Source organism: Bactrocera dorsalis, chromosome 1 (genome assembly GCF_023373825.1).
Source record: "Bactrocera dorsalis isolate Fly_Bdor chromosome 1, ASM2337382v1, whole genome shotgun sequence".
Taxonomy (NCBI): Eukaryota; Metazoa; Arthropoda; class Insecta; order Diptera; family Tephritidae; genus Bactrocera; species Bactrocera dorsalis.
In genome coordinates this window covers 17781033-17800727 of record NC_064303.1, presented here as the reverse complement: position 1 = coordinate 17800727, position 19695 = coordinate 17781033, and the positions used below count along the sequence as shown (strand labels likewise).

General features: G+C 32.3%; 1 protein-coding gene across 1 annotated transcript in view; it reads right to left on the bottom strand.

The window, feature by feature from the left end:
• LOC105233292 (uncharacterized) overlaps positions 1–19494 on the bottom strand; it is a 152847-nt gene extending 133353 nt beyond the window's left edge. The window contains exon 1 of the mRNA XM_049446292.1: positions 17227–19494. The gene's annotated coding sequence lies outside the window, so the exon portion shown is untranslated. The remainder of the gene's footprint in view (positions 1–17226) is intronic.
• Positions 19495–19695: the final 201 nt, after the last annotated feature.

The window sequence follows — 19695 nt, the reverse complement described above, 5'->3', positions numbered from 1 at the left end:
GTACATACGTATACATATATACACGACTATGCGCCGGGGTTAATTGCTGGTTATGACTGCTTGAAAGTAGTTGAAAAATGAGATTTCCGCTCACAATAGCTTTTCAACAATAAGCGTTTAAATTGCGTTTGTGTGTGTGGTTTTCTGTTTTTTTTTATCACCCAGAAAATATTAAAAACTTAAACAAAACTGTTAATGTTCATGATTACATAAGCATTTTATAAAAACCCTGTAATTTAGGGGCGTCTATTTGTTTATTGGCTGTTATTACAGTATTAGCCAATGTTATATGGTCACTCAGGCGCAAAGCAATTCGCGCTTAATTTAGCATTGTACTTATTCAGTGTTTAGCTGAATAGTGTAATTATTATAAAAATCAAATTGTAACTTTCAAGTAGTCATGGGCCATAAGATTTGGCGTTATTTAAGTACCTCTCATTAGCGCTGGTGAATTTAATACAGAAATTGGTTGTGTAAATTTAACAGAAGTATGGAATTTGTTTGGAAATATAATTCGGTCTAAATATGGCTCTATTACTCTAGGTTCGAGATCTTAGACTGAAAGCGTACAAAATACAGAAGCCGTTCAACATTTTTAAGCGACATCGTCTCACTCTATGGGCTCTTGAAAAGTTCTGAGAAGATCCCATGTTTTCGAGTCAAATCTTTTTCAGCGATGAGGCTTATTTCTGGCTCAATGGGTATGTAAACAAGCCAAATTGACGAGCTTGGGATGAAGAGCAGTCTGAAGAGGTTCAAGAGCTACCATTACATCCAGAAAAAAAGCGGTTTGGTATGGTTTGTTGGCCAAAGGAATCATCGGTCTATATTTCTCCAAAAGTGATGCCTGTGAGAACGCTGTAAATTGGCGACCGTTATCGCGCCACAAAACCGACTATTTGATGCCTGAAATTAAAACTCGAGATCTCGGCGGTATTTGGTTTCAACAAGACACATCCTTCACATCGAGCATTTCGGCCGGAATAGCCCGAATTTCTTCGGAAATGTTGTCTTCCAAAGCTGGAATAGTTGCTGGCTTATTTCTGTAGACTTTAGACTTGACGTAGCCCCACAAAAAATAGTCTAAAGGCGTTAAATCGCATGATCTTGGTGGCCAACTTACGGGTCCATTTCTTGAGATGAATTGTTGTCCGAAGTTTTCCCTCAAAATGGCCATAGAATCGCGAGCTGTGTGGCATGTAGCGCCATCTTGTTGAAACCACATGTCAACCAAGTTCAGTTCTTCCATTTTTGGCAACAAAAAGTTTGTTAGCATCGAACGATAGCGATCGCCATTCACCGTAACGTTGCGTCCAACAGCATCTTTGAAAAAATACGGTCCAATGATTCCACCAGCGTACAAACCACACCAAACAGTGCATTTTTCGGGATGCATGGGCAGTTCTTGAACGGCTTCTGGTTGCTCTTCACCCCAAATGCGGCAATTTTGCTTATTTACGTAGCCATTCAACCAGAAATGAGCCTCACCGCTGAACAAAATTTGTCGATAAAACACATTTCGAACCGAACACTGATTTTGGTAATAAAATTCAATGATTTGCAAGCGTTGCTCGTTAGTAAGTCTATTCTTGATGAAATGTCAAAGCATACTGAGCATCTTTCTCTTTGACACCATGTCTGAAATCCCACGTGATCTGTCAAATACTAATGCATGAGAAGAAAGTCAAGAGCTATATTACATCCAGAAAAAAAGCGGTTTGGTATGGTTTGTTGGCCAAAGGAATCATCGGTCTATATTTCTCCAAAAGTGATGTCTGTGAGAACGCTGTAAATTGGCGACCGTTATCGCGCCACAAAACCGACTATTTGATGCCTGAAATTAAAAATCGAGATCTCGGCGGTATTTGGTTTCAACAAAACACATCCTTCACATCGCATCAATCAGTGGATTTATTTAGAGAACACTTCGGTGAGCAGATTATTTTCGAGTCTTTGGTCAGTCGATTGGCCACCAATATCGTGTTATATCACACTGTTAGACTGTTTTCTGTGCGGATATGTAAAGTCTAAAATCTATGCGGACAAACCCGCTGCGATTCAAATCTTGGAGCAAAACATCACACGTTTCATACGCCAGTCAACAGTCGACATGCTCGAACGAGTCGTTGAAAATTGGACTCAACGGCTGGACCAGCTGAGACGTAGCCGCGATCAACATATGAAAGAGATAAGCTTCAAAAACTAAATGCGAAAGAATGTTCTTCAGAATGATAATAAATAATACCAATTACATTTGAAGTTTCTGTGTTTTTTCTTAAAAAAAAAAGTAGTGAACCTCGAAATGGAGCACACTTTGGATCGGGTAGATATATAGATAGAGACATAAATCTCTGTGCATATACCTACCGTAGAATCTTAGTACTCTTAGATAGTCTTTAGTACTGCGTCGTTTGATTATTGCCCTCTCAAACTGTGTTTGAAGAGCTTTAACAACCAAAGCAGTTTCGAAATGTATCGCCCTTTCATAAAAATAAATTTTAAAAAATGTGTCTCTTTGTTTAGTTAACACAATAACTTGATTTTCACTAAATAAATTGTCACGCTTATCAACAACAATACAAAATTAAAGGCGCTAAGTAAGTTGTCACGGCGTGACGAACAAAAGGAAATTTAAGCCAAACAAATATTTAACTCTTTACACAGATTTAAGGCGGCGATTAAGATATATTTCTTTAAAAAAAATTAACACCATAACCCATAAGCTGTGCCTACAACCAGAGCTTGCAACAGCTAAGCGGCAAACAAATACTTGCAACACGAAACAATTTGTCAATTAGACAAACTGGCGGTATTGTTAATGCATGTAAAGGCAAAGACAATGAATTTCGAAAGAGTTAAATAGTAAAATTAAGCCAAAATAAATGAAAAGCAATAAAGACAAAGGGCACATAAAATAGTGAACTAAAAAAGAATGATAAGAAAAATTACGAAGATTTTTTTATTTTTTTATTTTTATTATTTTATGTTTGCTTGTGTGTGCGTAGGCTAATGTGGCGCCAACTAATTAAGCGCGCCATATATTAAGGGCACAAAAAGCATATGAGCGCAACAGCCTACACCTGCAATTAAAATTAATTTTCCCTCCAAGAGGCAAAGGAGATTTTTCACAAAACAATAAAATTACACACCGAGAATCGGCTAACAAACTAACAAATGCATAAAAATTAGATGAAAGAAAAAATTAGAGACATTAAAGAACATACTTGAACAAGAATACACATACATATATGCGCTACAACGCACTCACACCCTTCCATACACACATATAAAAAGTACTCAAGAGCCGTGGCAAGGCAGCACCAGCGGCAATGCCAAGTCGCTGTAGATGAAAAATTTACAAGCACCCAAGCGAAATGACGATAATAAACAAGCAAATATAAAGGTAATAAACTTAAGCGCAACAACTACAACAAACAAAGTGGCAGCGGAAGGTGGAAAGGTAAAGACAACTGAACTGAACTGAATTGAAGCAACTGAGGTAAGAAAACAAAAAACGCAACAAAAAATAAATAAAATAAAAACAACAACTAAAAACGATAAAAATCGAGGTAAGATACACAAAAAGCAACAACAACAACGCCAAACAATTTCACAATGCATATCAAATGATTTGAAGAGAAAAATCTCCGCAATGCGAGATGCCGCGCTGCCGGCTGCAGATAACAATAGTGATACAGCATGATAAACAACAACAATAAAACAAATATGCATGACACTACCTGTAAAAACACACACATACAAGGTACAAGGCAACAATAAGTTACATAAGCCTGTGTGTGCACGTCTGACGCATGCAGATTTATTTGTGCTGCGCGCCGGTGGCAGCAACACACTGCAGCGGACAATTGCCGTGTTGATGATAGTGGCAACAGCAGCATTGCACCTGTGTGCGTGCGCCTGATCGCATAACTGTACGCTTGTGCGTGTGTGTTGGTACGTGCGTAGCGCCAGTCATGCAGGCGGCCACATGTGGCTCACAAAGTGGCAGCAGCAGTCGGAACGGCTGAGTATGGTTTGTGCGCAGAAAAGAAGGAGAATGAAATCATTTGTGACAATCGGCAACAAAGTCGAGTGGTGGAGCCCTAGAGTGCGGGTAGGTAGGCACACTTGTCAACTTCTGCGTTCTGGAGAACTTGCGGCTGAGATTTTTATCGCAACAGTGTTGACGAAAAGTATGAGGACGTGAGAAATTTATATTTTTTTGGATTTATATGAAGAAATAAATGTTTGGAAATATGAAAAAGTGCTAGAACGACTTAAACATTCGCTGTGGAATTAAAAGTCGTTAAATTTTTGAGTATGGAAATTTTTATTTATTTTGTTTTAACTAATAATTTTGTTAAATTACAGTTTAACTTCTCCAATCACCACAATCCACAACAAAACTTCGAGTTAGAGAGACTTTGAGTTATGCAAGGAAATTTGTATGAAATTTAAGTTTTATATCGAATTCAAGAGTTTGAGTTGTGGAAGTTTGAGTTATAAAAGTTCGACTTACGATAATTCAACTGCATTTTGTTTTCACTGAACAATTAAACCAAGTTGCGATTCAGTTTTTTCGTTATATTTTTCTATTTTTACATGCCTAGTGAATCTAAGTAAGCTGCGTTTCTAAACTTTGATAAGAAATATCCTTATTTTTTTTGATTTTTTTTGCTTCTAAATTTAAAAAAATAAATACATTTTCCTATTTATTGTATTTTTTTGTTTTTCTTCTGAATATAAATATTTTCCCTATTAATGTAATTAACTTTAGCTCCAATAATTTACTGAAAAAATTTTAAATTTAGTGTCATAATTTCGAAAACCTTTCTATACGTACTACAGTCCCATAAAAGCATACATTCATACATACAGGTATATAAAAAATAGTATGTCCCACTATTCTTCGCAGCCAGTGTAACTTCATTTTCTTCACTTTTATGTATTCCTGTTGATTGTAATTGATGCTGCTGGCACATTTTGTGCGCTAATTAATTAGAAATGTCGAAAATTATGATAGGCGTAACGTGTAACATATGCAATAACAAACATAACAACAACAACAATAATGTAGTGGCACACGGAATAACATAGGAATTCTTGCAGGTGCAATTCACCTTAAGAAAATGTGATTTAGGGTAATAAATAATTTTTTTTTAATAAAAATTAAAAAAAAAACAACAAAAAAATAACAAAAATAAAATAAAATAAAAAAATAAAAAATAAAAAAAATAAAAAAAAATAAAAAAAAAATTATAAAAAAAAACTGATAGAAAATATTTTTTTTTTTAAATAGTGAAAAATGTTTTTTTTAATTAATAGTGTTTTCAAATTCCCACATTTTCAGTAACGTAACTAAAAAATTTTTTTGCCGTAATTATATAATAAATTTTCAAATATTCTTTAATTTTAAATATGATAAAATTTATTACTGGTTTTTTATTGTTATTTTTTTTAATTTTTTTAATTGATTTTTAAATTTTTTTCGATACTTTTCTCGAATTTTTGTAAATATTATTTTTTAATTATATATGGATTTGAAAAGTTTAAAACTTTTTTTAATAGCAGATTACTGGTAATACATTTTTTTAATTTCTTTATTCAGTTTTTTTTACCATCTTTTTCTAGATTTTTTTTTAATAAAAAAATTTTCTTAATTTTTTTTTAAACAATTTACCGTTAATAGATGATCATAAAAAAATTTTATACCAATGCATTTTTATTTTTATTTTATTAACTTTTTTATAAAAAATAATTTTTAAAATATTTTCCAAATTTATTTTTTGGAAAACTATCAATTATAAATTTTTTTTACTAACATATTAATATTAATGGTTTTTTTATCAAAATAATTTTTTATTTATTTTTTTTTTTTTAAAGTCGGGATTGGGTTAAAAAAAAAATATTTAAAATGTTGCCAATAAAATCCTCTTTCGGAAAATTGGAATTGATTTTTTATTTTTTTTTCCCAAAGATTTTATTTTCATTTTTTTGTTCAATTTTATTTTTCAAAAAATTATTATTTTAATTTAATAATATTTACCTAAATAAAAAAAAAAAAAATATACATATGTTTTTTAACAATAAAATAATATATGTATGTTTTTTACAACCAGGCTGGAACCATGGCACTTAAGATCTAAGTCTTTCACTTTATTAAAACAAAATTAAACAAAAAATTATTTTGTTTAAAAAAAAAAAATATTGTTTTACTTCCATAAATAAATTTCCATAAATTTTATAATATTTTTTTTGTGTTTAAGATTTTCTGGCTCTTAAGATCTAAATTTTTCTTTTCAACTGAAAGTAGAACATAAATGTATTTACAAAAAATTTTAAATATCTTTTTTTAATTTATTTTAAGAAAAGAATTAATTTTGAATTTGGTTTCCTTTTTTTAATAATAACACATACTTTTATATTCCACAAATCTTTACCTAAATAAAAGAAATTATAATTATTTTTATAATAATAATTTTTTATTTTAATTTTTTTTATTTTTGCTCGAATACTTTTGTATTTTTTTAATTTATTTTTTCAATATTTAAGACATGTTTTTTTTCACTTGCAATCTTAAAATGTTTCTAAGTCGTAAAATTTTGTAAATACCGTGATTATAATGATGCTTTCAAAAAGCAAACCTAAAATATACCAAAACTATTTCGTAATGAAGCATCAAAATTTCCATTCGGAAAAAACACCGAAGAAATTAAAAACCTATTGGGGCAACAAAAACCAAAACAAGAACTCACAATTTATGTGCCAGTTGACATAAATTATGCTAAATGCAGGGCAGATATCAGTGAACCGGCAGCCGATAGAAGATACCAACATATGAACATACAAACCAAAACACAGCATCTACTAGGAATGGCCTAGAGACGAGCACGAGCAGACGCAGAGTGCAGATAAGCAGCAGAAATTGCTGTATCTGAAAACACTGAAGCATACTTTTCAACTACACACATATGTACATACAGAGAAAATATTTTACATACACACGTATAGCCTTAACATAACTGTTTCGAGCATCACTTACAACTGTTTTCAGCCAGCAAGCTGTTGAAGAAGCTGTGTACCATAAACACACACATGTATAAGAGCCCGGCACGTTTGATGGAAATAAGCCTTGTGCTTTTTGTTAACATTTTTCTTTTGCTTAAAAGTAAACAAACTGGAAATGTATCAAAAAAAAAAAAGTCACAGCGACAAAAAGCACATGCACGCGCTGATTGCGCGTCAACTTCATTAGCAAGCAAAGCGTGAAGGTTGGCGACGCCAGCAGCACGGCGTATGACAATGCAGTAAATGCAAAAAAGAAAATAAACGAAGACAACGGACGAAAAATTTCTGCGGGCAAGCAGAAAGGCTCATAGTGTAATTTCGAGTTCATTTTAAAATGCGCCCATTTGGGTGTGAGCTGAAAGCAAAAGTAGTCTAGTTGGAAATTGGAACACATTTCGTTTACAAGAAAATTGCAAAAAAAAACTGGAAAAAAACTTTGGAGAAGTTGTTGCTCTGTATAAGATAGGTTTGTATTTTTAAAGTTTTTTGTTTGAATATTTTTCACTTTTTTTGCGGAAAAGCCGTCAAAACAGTACATTGACAGTACAAAAGTACAGCGCCATGCGAGAGAATCTGCTTACATACAATGTACTCTTATTCTGACCGTTTATTTGCGGTTGCTGGGCGCTAGCGAACCTTGTTGCTGTTTATTAGCCATTTCAATGACACGCGTTTAGCCGCGTAACGAATTTTCCGCACAAGCGCATCTGCTTTGGTTTAATGTTAGACTTAAAGCTGGAGAGCTGGTGGTTTTAAAGCAAGGCGGAAGAAAAAACTGTTTCATTAAGACAAAATTTTAAGAAGAAGAGCTTAATGATTTCGAAATAAATATGAAATCAAATAAAATACAAAAAACTAAATTAAATAAATTCAACAATAATTTTTTTCACTCAAAAAGGCGGTTTAAGAGGTGACATGGGCTTAATAAAATCGATTATTTTTACAAGACCTCTAAAATTTCGTCCTAAATTTTAAAGTTGATGCGAGTAATAGTTTCTTAGATACAATATTGAAGCTAACTAGGCTAAGCGTGTCGTCTTTCAACTCGATTTTCTCGAAACTGTGTTTTGAAGTGAGTTGATAAGATTTCTCGAAAACTAGTCAACCGATCTTCATGAAATTTTACATAGGTATTTGAGATACATTTCAACAATTAAAAAAAAAATTTTGCGAAATTTCGACTCAAATTTTTTTGCATTTTTTTTTTGTTAAAATGTCTGCAAAAATCCAATTTTCTGTTGTTTTCCTTCGTCCAAGTTCTAAGTTAACGTACTGGGGGTCACCAGAAATAGCGTCGCAATGGCGGAGTTTAAAATATTTTTTTTCCAAAAATTTCAGAATTTATTTGCTAATAGTGTATGTTTGTAACAATAAAAAAATGTTTATAAAATAATTAATTTTTTATGTAAGAAAAAATTATTGAGAAGAGGCTGTTTTTTACCCAAGAAAACCCATGTAACCCCCGTAAAAGAGGGTTTTTGCAAGGCGATCTTCTTCATTATTTTAATACGAAGGAAACTTCACACGAAATTCGTGTTTTGGTGGAAGTTTGTGGCAAATATACTCACATTTAAAAGTGGTGATTTAGGCTTGGAAGACGAAAAATGTTCTGGGCGGATAGAACAGTTTGAAGATGAGGACGCTGAAACATTACTTATTGAAAATTGTTGCCTTAAGTTTTGAAGCATATTATTAAAAAATAATTAAAATAGATAAATTTAAAAAAAAATAATTATACAGTTTTACGAATAAATAGTGAAAGAAAAAAATACAAGTGAAAAAATTAGAAAATAATTTTCTATTGTACCGCTAGAATTTTTTGCTTGTGCAAGTTGCTTATAAGCAACTTTGGGCGTTTAGGTCATTCAAATATTAAAATGAGTAAAGCACGAAAAGGGCTGTGTAATGAAGACCTACAGCAGATTTTGCAGATAGACTGGGACAAATCTTCTGACGAAGAGTGTGACGAAGACGATGAAGAGTTTTTGGAGAAGGATTCAAAAGAGCTTTTAGAAAATGGTGAAGAATTAGAAATCAATATACTTAAAACTGCCAATCAAGAAATTTCTAAAAGATCAGAAAATATACCAATCGACTTTCAAGACGTTACTTGGAAAGAGTCAGAAGAAAACATTAACGTAGTAAATAAGCCGATTCAATATTTCAACACTTTTATTGATGATGCTTTAATCAAATTGATTGATATATTTTTTCCTTTGCATGTATTTATATCACTCAAATACTGCCCTAAACGCCCAAAGTTGCTTATAAGCAACTTTTAATATCTTTTGATCGAATCACGCTAGAAACCTAAACCTTTTCATGGCAGTTCATTGAGCCATTTTAAGTCGGCAAATCAAGAAAAAAAAATTTTCTCGTGATTGGTTTAAGTGCGGTCCTGAAAGGGTTAAAACAAAATAAGAACTCCCAGAAACCTTGGCAAGCACAGAATCAGCAATTTTGAAATATAGAAAAACAGCCCTATACAAACAAAAGCAATGAAATTGGTTGTCGTAGGAATTGAAGCCAAGAAACGTTGAAAGACGATTTTGTATATAAGAAATGGTGCTTAAAAAGATAAATTTTGCTTTGAATTGTGAATAGTAAAAAAAGTAATTTTTGCATTGTATTGTGAGTGGTGATAAAAAATTAATTCATTACGATAACCCTAAATGCAAAAAGTCGTATAATACATACGCAAGAAATTTTCTCAACCAGATGAACGGCGAAGTCGAATATCTATGTTACTAAGACAATGCTTTTTGAGCTTCTAAAACCAGGTAAAGTCATTAACGTGGAACGCTACCAACAAGAATTCAAATTCAAATTGTGGCCAGAAATTGAAGAAATGCGCTCGCAATTGACGACAAGATACGAGGAAATAATTTTCCTTCAAGAAAACGCTCGACTTTACCCTACAAGACCGTTTAAAAACTATTTTGACAACAGCGGTCGGGAAGTAAGTGCCTTAACTATCTATTAATTCAGGCCTTGCTTCTTCTGACTACTATTTCTTCCGGTCGATTCAGAAACTCTCAGAAGAGAGTATCAAAAATTAGCTCGATTCTGCTTGATTAAATCCTGTAATGGATTTCAAGAAAAAGAAAACTTAATGCAGTCTCGTGGCAGCGCTGACGGAATGAAGTGGTTTTTGCAAATAAGTAATAAAAATTGGAATTAAGGAAAGCTGAACTTTACAGAGCATAAGTGCTTTCTAAGTTTTTGAATAGACGGATTTACTAAACATTACAGGCGCTAAGACAAAGTAAATAATTATAAAGACTTGTAGGGATTTAGCTTCACAATATTATTCCAAAATGATAATAGATCGTAAAACTGTAGAGAGAGTTGAAATGAATTTTTCAAAATGATTTCGACATCATAAAAGGCTTAAGTCAAGAGGCGTTGAAGTCGCCTACTAATTCGTTGCGTTTATACTCGTATGAAGATTATGTGACGATTGCAATAGTGCTCTAAGGTGAATATTTGCTTCAGAATTGAAAAAATATAATTCTTCTAACACTTTTGTTGTTGTTGAACAATGATGTGATACTTTATTAAGAAATTATTTGTTTATTATTTTTCATGCAATTCAAAGTTCTTCAGAGAGCCATTTAATTTAGTCTATTAGATTTGTTTTCAAAAATATTTGAAGCCCAGCGATTTCTAAATTTACTGAAATATTTCTAAAATTAATACAAATTAATTTTGTATTTCAGGGTATCGCTTTTTTATAGAACTTATGCTTGAATTAATTGGTTGAGGTGTTTTGAAGCATTTCCATTGATTATATGGCAAACCATGGTAATGAAGAAAACTACTTTAAAGCGTTTAATTTCTGCATTTTGAATGAAAGTTATCTATAAATGATGTATTTATGTATGTACATATATGTATACAATATAATATAACTTCATCAAAAACTTCGAAATTGAGTGTTTTTTATTACTCACAAACTATTACCAATATAGAAGAGATGAAAACCCACACCACATTTATAACAGATACACACAACAAAAATTAACCAAAAATATTCGTAAACTTTCTGTAAAGAACTGCTGTTAAACAAAATAAATTCGAGCAGACCAAATTACCGTTAAAAGAAATTCAAAAACCATTAGACAGCATGAAGAGCAAATCAAATCATCAATAAATTTTACGCTAACTGACTGCAATCAAGACGAAAAATACGGAATTTCAACTGTTTTATAGGAAAAATCTGTTTTCATAACAACAACAAGAAATAAGCAAACAAACAGTAAATACAAAACAGCAGAAATATTTATACCAGCAAAGCAGCGAACGTCAAATGCCACACATAAATGCCAAGCATACCAAAAGTGATTGGAGCTGCAGAAAGCAAGTGAAAAAATTTGTGTATGTATGTATTTAAAAAAATGAAAAAAACCAAAAATGTATACTATGGCTACATACTAGCTAAAATACCCTACACAGTTGGACTCCTAATAGCTGGAAAGGGTGTAAAAACGTATTTTTCTTGATTTTGGTGGGGTAGTTTGTATGGCAGCTATATGCTATAGTGCACAGATTTGAACGATTTTTTCGGAGCATATACCGTTGACTTGGATTACTATTCATGCCAAATTTTGCCAAGATATCTCGTCAAATAAAAAAGTTGTTCATACAAGGACTTGATTTTGACAGGTTAGTTTGTATGGTAGCTATACGCTATAATATGTAGTTTGATCTTAACATTTTGTACGGAGAGTTATAGCATTGCCTTGAAAAATAATGTTTGCTAAATTTTGTGAAGATATCTCGTCAAATAAAAAAGTTTTTCATATAACAACTTATTTTTGATAGTTCAGTTTGTATGGCAGCTATATCTCATAATGATTCGATATGAGCGAATCCGACAAGTGAGTATTGTCTTGATGAAAAAAGAATGTGTGCAAAATTTCAGAACGGTAACTTAAAAACTGAGCGACTAGTTCGACTATATAGTCGAACTGACAACCGGAGAGGGTGAAATCGACTCAAATCGTCACCCTGATCATTTTTACAAAGTCTGTATTGTGTCTGACGTTTCCTTCTGCAAATTACGAATTTCTTAACAAACATAATATTAGTACACTGTTCAGGGTATAATAAAAAAAATCGCGCCAGAGTCTATCGAAAAAGCAATAAAAGTCCAAAAGAGGGACTCTTACAATTTGCGGCGTATGCAGCAATTCTCGGCAAACTTGTGGCAGCCACATGGCGAACTCCACTACAGTACCATCCACTGCTTGCCACACGCGCTTTACTGTCACTTGTCGTCACTGCGACCGAATAATCGACATTAGAAGATCAAAGCGTTGAGTGCCATATGCCAACGCCAGGCAGCGTCAAGCGCATGGCGTAGACGGAAATGTGAAGAATTTTAATTGTCAAACATAATTTTTCACATAATTACCTGCTCATAATTTTTTCACCAATAAACATAAAATGTTAACGCGCTTTGCTGTGCTTTGCTTTGCTCTGCCATGGCAGCAAGTAAGGGCATGAATATGTGCGGAGAAGAAAAAATTAATAAATAAAACTCACGCGGCACATAGACAATTTTCGGTTACACAGCAGCCGCGACAAGATTGGGTGCATTTGATAAAGCAAGTAGCAAGTAGAGGCGAACGCTGCGTAAAGCGACAACAAACACAAATGAAGTGAAGGCAAATGAAGCGCAAAACAAAGTGAAATTAAATGAAATCAAATGTGCGCCCATTTCATCTCAGATATACATATTTATGCGGCAAGGTGAATGGTAGACACAGTGGACACATAAAGAAATTAATGCGCTTGCTGCAGCGTCGGCCACGGTGTGCAGGGTGCAGGGAGCGCCACGGCGGCATTTATGATGCCTTTGTAATTTCGCTTAATTTGTGCGCTGCGGCCGATCAGATAAAACTGGCATACGCAGGCATAATTTAGTACGGTGTTTTGTTGGTGCTGCTTTTTTTTGATATCTATCATTCTTTCATCATTAAGCAGGTCAGTGCGCTGTGGCAATGCGTAGGCTCGAGCATTTAGTCAACAAATCTTAAATGTACATCTGCCATAGATTTTACGCTTAGACAGTCAGCAGTGTCATGTACATGCATAATTTTTATTTTGAATGCTTTTTTTATATGATTTGCGGAAGATAGTGTTGGTGAAGTTATTGTGCAGGGGGTTTTTTTTGCAGGATTAAATAAGAACTGCATTGAGTGGAAGAAATATGTTTTTTGTGCAAATCTAATTGTGCAGAAATGTTGCTGTTGTATGAGAATATCTTTCTTGGATGTAAAAAAGCAACAAAAATAGTAATTGCAGCACATTTTTTATGCCTGTTGAATGTTTTTTAAGTTGTTGGTGATGCAGATAAAAATATGAAGGCAGTATTAGAGTAGCGTAGAAATTTTAAAAAATAGTTTAGATATTAAAAAATATATTCCTTAAATGATTTTAGAAAATATGGATTATTTTCAAATTTATAGTTCTTTTACTGTCATTGCAACTCGGCCGGTTTAGTCTTCTTCTAAAATCTCTCTCGAAATATATTTTTTCGATGCATTTGTTATGATCTAATCAACAAATTTACTTGGAATATTCTTCCAAATATTCTCTTCGTAGCACTTAAGGCCACAATAGAACTTAGATCTTAAGATTTATTTATCTTACGTACCACTCTATGGTATTAGCCAACATTGAATAAATGTTTTGTACTAAAATTGTAAAATTTTTAAAATATTAGAGATATGAAAAATAAAAAACAAACCATAATTTTTTTCTCAATGCGAAAAAGCGCTCGAAATTCGGGCGTCCAGAATATTTAGACTTAATAGGAAGTAGACCAATATAGAAGCTGAATTAAAAAAAGAAAGAAAAAAAAAACAGATTGATTGGCTTGAGCCATTGGATTCGTCTTGGTGGTTCATCTTCAGAAGTTAACAAGGCTATTTCTTCGTTACAATGCTGCAGCAATCTGATGCGATTTTTGATATTTCTGCGTAAACTTAGTTCACGCCTAGATCACGCTCTATACATAGGCTGCTATATATATTTCTCGACTAGTGTTGCCAGGTGCAGTCTGACATTTCCATTGGAAAGTTTGACATTTTTTAGCATAACATCACTCAGAACGTTTTGTCATTTAATTGCAAATTGTTTTATTTACAGGGAATTAAAAAATTCATCTCAGCCAAAAAATGGAATTAATTCGTGAACATTTTCGTGTCATAATTTTTCACAACTTTCGACGGGGATTATCACGACAAGAGTGCATCGATGAACTAAAATCTTTGTATGGCTATGAAGCACCATCCTATAGCACTATGAAAAACTGGTACAACGAATTCAATCGTGGACTCGCTTGAATTCCGTGAAGGTCGTCCAAAACCAGCCGTTGTGCCAGAAAACATCGATGCCGTACGTGAACTGATAATGCTAGACCGTCATGTAACATACCTTCAGATAGAGGCATGCCTATGCATTTCTCCCACCAGCATACATTCGATATTGCATGAACACCTGGCCGTAAAAAAGACTTTTATAATATCGTCACAGGTGACGAATCATGGATCTATGCGTATGGGCCCGAAACAAAAAAGGCAATCGACCGTGTCGGTCTTCCAAGACGAGTCAAATCCAACGAAAAAAAAAACAAAAAAAAAAATAAAAAGAAACCATTTTCGTTGACAAATATTCCTATTTTATTAGATTTTATTAGACCAAAAATATATATAGCAGCCCTCGTATCAGCACATCTACAATACAAAGGCTCTTTGACAAATAGTCTTAGTACTTTAGAATGATTAAAATCAATCAATATTGTCTTTAGAAATTTTTCTAAATTGATATCACGAAAATTTCAATAAAAGCATACCATGATATTTCTCACTTTTTGTGTGCTTACTATGAGATATTTGTTCCCAGTTATTTTATTTCAAAAATGTTAACCAATTATAATGGTAGTAACAAGAAATATTTTATATTGTTATGCATACTAAGATTATGTATATATACCAATGTTTGTAATTTTATTTTCAAATATTAATTTGATTGTTGCATTGGATTTTAAATGATATTTCTTGCTTTAAGAACTAAATGTTTACTCAATAGTTTTATTCGAAACGCTAGTTTATAAGTCGGTGAAGAAAATTTCTCCGAAACATCTAAACTTAGAAAAATTGTCGCACGATAGTATTAGATCCATCAAGTAATAATAAAAGGAATAATATGTTTGATAATAATTTCAATTTTTTAATCCACTCTGTAATTTAATTTTTGTTAGAAAAACCTAAGGTCTTCTTAGATTGAGGGTATCCCAAAGTTTTCAAAACGAATCTCCGAACATTTAAATACTTAAATTCTTAATTATTGTTTACAAAAATGTAATTTTCGAAAAGAAAATTCACAAAACAACGCATTTTTCTGGCTTATAGGTGAATATAACCTTTTGAGATACACTTAAAATCTTCTTAGACAATTTCTTTTCTAGTCTAGATCACTTTTCGCACTTTAAGATATTTTAATTTCTTATGTGTAATTATCATTTTTTTTCCTATGTGTATTTATCATTTTCGAGATTGAGTTGATTCCCAACAAAATATATCTTTCTCATTCACATTAAAAAATTATCTGAAGTTAGTTTTTATTATTTTTTTATTTTAAGAATTTTCGATTCATTATGTATGTACATTTCTGAATTGTTTTGAAGATGTTTCAGGTACCTTTCAATTACAATAATTTGTAATTTAATAGTAAACTTGCAAAAAAAATTGTTCCGTTTCTTGCCAGAACTTTCCTTTTTCTAAGTTAGAATAAGAATCTTAATGATGGATATTTTAAAAGGCATTCTAGACATTTCATTCAGAAAGCAAAAATATTTGAATATACGAATATTGAATCGGGCTTTTATTTGGAATCTATTTAGAGCTGTCAAGTTGCTAATTTCTTACAAAATTTCACTAACGACATTTTATTCGAAAAATCATTAAACCGTTTTGTATTGAACAATCTTTATTTTATTTAAATTCAGTCTATGACTTTAAAAGTAACCAATGAAGGTACAGATAAGAAAACAACTTTGCAAAGAACTCAATCTTTTTACTTGTTTTTCATGAGAGTGAAAAAATTTTTAATTTTAATATTTTTTATTTAATTTATTTTAATATTAAATTTAAAATTTTTTCACTCCCATTAAAACAAGCAAAAAGATTGAGTTTTTTACAGAGGGAATAATTGAAGAAATTAACTTTGTAAACGACTCCTTAAATGTTTTAAAATGTGAGCGAAAAACATATTTTTTGTTTCCAAAAAAATGTACTAAATTTTCATATTAAAGGCTTTTTATGGGTTTTGTTTACTTTTTTTTTAGTTTCATTCAAATTTTTATTACTCAATACTAATATCTTATTTTTTTTCTAAATTAAAAAAATTTTCTATATAACAATTGACATTATTTTGACAATTTCCTATTATTTCTTATAATTCAGATTGAATTAGATTACAGATCAAGGTCAACACCAACATTTATGACTGTTTAATTAACACATAAAATATGTTTTCGATCATTAGTAGCAAATATCTTGTGAAGCACCTATATTTAGATATTGAGCTTTATGTCAGGAAAATTCACTAATTGCCTGAATTTATTGGGTAGTTTGTAATGCCTCATAAAAACACAAAAATGTACGAGTTATTGGTTACATTGACAAATTAGCGAAGAAATAATGAAGATGTCCTAAATGTGGCAAGGTCAGAAAAATATTGACAAAAATAATAATAAATTGGTTTCACGTATTTAATTAGCGTAAAAGCAGTGCGGTTTTGAAATATTTTGAAACACAAATTTAAAATTTATTAGCCAATAAATACACAATGACACACGCGTGAGACAAACACTTTTCGATTAACTGCTGAAGAACGTAACACAGATATATGTATGTATGTATTCACAATGTTCTGTCCACCAAACCATTATTTATGCACCAATAAAAAGCAAACCAGCGCACTTTCATAATTTTTAAGACCAATGCTAACACTTTTCATAAATGTGGGCTGCCACACAGCAACCTTCTTTAATTAATTAATACTATTTAGCTGAATTTGAAGTGTGCTAGTGGGTGAGCGCTTCAAACAGCATACACCATAGGTAAATAAAACAAATTAGCCACTCACCTGTATCGCTTTGTTGTTGCTGTTTTTGTGGCAAAACCGAATTATTTGCAGTAACACCAAACGTTATTAAATCCACACGCTTGCACTTCGCAGCAGTTGAAGTGTAAAAATCTATTAAAAATGCATGCGGTGCAAAAGTTTTACACAAACAACAGAAAATACACACACTTATTTATTTATTTTGTAAAAATATAACACGCGAGCGTGTTTAACTTTTCGTAGGCAGCTGGTAAATTAAAAATGAAGCAATTTCACAGTTGCACGGTGTGGCGGTTACAGCGCTTGCGGTGGCTTGTGGTGTGCGGCTTTAAGTTGGCTTTAATTGCTTAAACACGTAAATCTACAACAAGCTCAAACAAATTGCTATGTACACACACACTTTTATAAGCTGCTGTAAAGCGCGGAGTTTATTTGGGAACTATTTTTTATTTTTTGTTTTGAATTTTTTTTTTTTTTAATTTTTATAAGCGTTTCGTTGAATTAGTTGGGTTGTAATTGGTGTTGTAAGCTTACTGTGTGCGAATTAAAGCCGCAAAAAATTTTACTTTAGTTTGAAAATAAATGCAAGAATTTTCCTCACAGCTGTTGTGTTAGATAAAGCGCAGTAAAATAGTTTGGAATATTTTAAATTTTTTTTATTATTTTTTTTTTATTACTTATTTATATTATTTTTTGTTTTGCTGCACAGCTTGCTTGCTTTTAGGTGAGTTATTACAATTATTGATATTTATTAATATTATTTTTATGTTTTGCAATTGTTTTTGTATATTTTCGTTTTATTTATTTTTTATTTTGTTATTTTTGTTCGAAAAATCTATATTTTTCACTTGGTTTTATTTTTTATGCTTTTTTAATATATTTTGTTTGATATGTTGTTGTAAATATATTACAGACTCACAGTTAATTTTTGTCAATTTTTATTTTGGTTATACTTTTCAGCTTTATTGCTGATTTTTCTGAAATTTTTTTCTAACTGTTTCGACTTCACTGCTGATTTTTCTTCAATTTCGTTTCCTCTTTCTGTTTCGATAATATTTTTCGCTAACACTCACAACATCTTTCAAATATTTGCGCTAACAGAAATTACTTTTCGTATTTAGACAAATTTACTTCAAAACTCAAATTCATCACAGAAAGTAATTGTAATTAATATGTAATGATTACAGCATATAATGATTACAATATGTAATGATTACCAAATATAATGATTACAATAAAGCAAAATAGTTTTTTTTCCGAATTTCACGCACGGTTTTGCATTATCTGTTGTTATTGCTTAAAAACATTTACCGTTATTTGGTTTTAGCAGTACTTTAAATTTTTTTCGTAGTGGCTTTAATTCATTATAGTTTTAATTACACTCTTCAAATTTTATAACAATAAAATTATTTTTTTTATTTTTATGTACAGCAATAATTATTTTTTACACAGTAATAATTATTTCTTCACAAAAATTTTGTCGTATTTTCACTTCGTGACTATCGCAGCGCTTTTTGACTTTCAAAACACCAGTTGTCTGTCAAAAAATGCTATTATCCAACACATTTGTTGCTTCCTAACGTTGCGCCCACTAGCAACGTTTTCGTCGATGTCTCAACGTATTTCAGCTTTCTTAGCATTTTTCGTTAAAGTCCACAATACAACAATGATTTCAAACACTAACTTCGTGTACAAGACAAATTTTCACCTATGCCAAAAGCACATTTTTCAAGTTGCCACAAACACTTTTATTGCGCCGTGTATTTATTTTTCGCAACAATTTTCATTTATCATTTGTTTGGACTCACACACAAAAATGTACGCGCGCTGTTTGCGGAAATCCTACGTCGAAATATGCAAAGTTCGGTTTGCGCGACGCGTCGTCAACGCGAAACAACATCGATATGTGGCGGAAGTACACATACGCGCACACACACACCTGCAATATATAGTACGTTCATAAACGCGCCCGAGCAAACAAAAAAAATAAAAAACACAATTTTATATATGGAAAACACCACAAGAACTTCAGATTTTCCTCGACGACGACGAGTTGTCGTTCTGTGTACACGAATAAAAATGATAATCCAAAAAAGTACCGTTGTTTTGACGGCAACGTACCACACAAACAAACGTACGCTCGGCTTATACGCGTTGACTAAACGTTTATGCGCGCTTAATATGAATTTGTTCTGACTCCGTAGAGTGTTCGGCTGCGACTGTGCGACCATTCGTTGCACAGTTCCGCTACAGTTGCACGATGGCTCACTGCCTGGCCGGCCCTTCAATGTACTCGTGTACACATGTGCTGAGCGTAAATTATCGCACGGTGGTGGCTGGGTGACATGTTCGTCGTTGCTGTTAAAGGGATTGCGCTACTGTTAGTGGTGGTGCTGGTGAATGGTTGTGGTGGTGTTAGCGCTGACTGTTGTCGTCGTTCAAGCCGATGATGCGCAACACAACGCACCATAGCGCTCCCGGGCGCGTTGA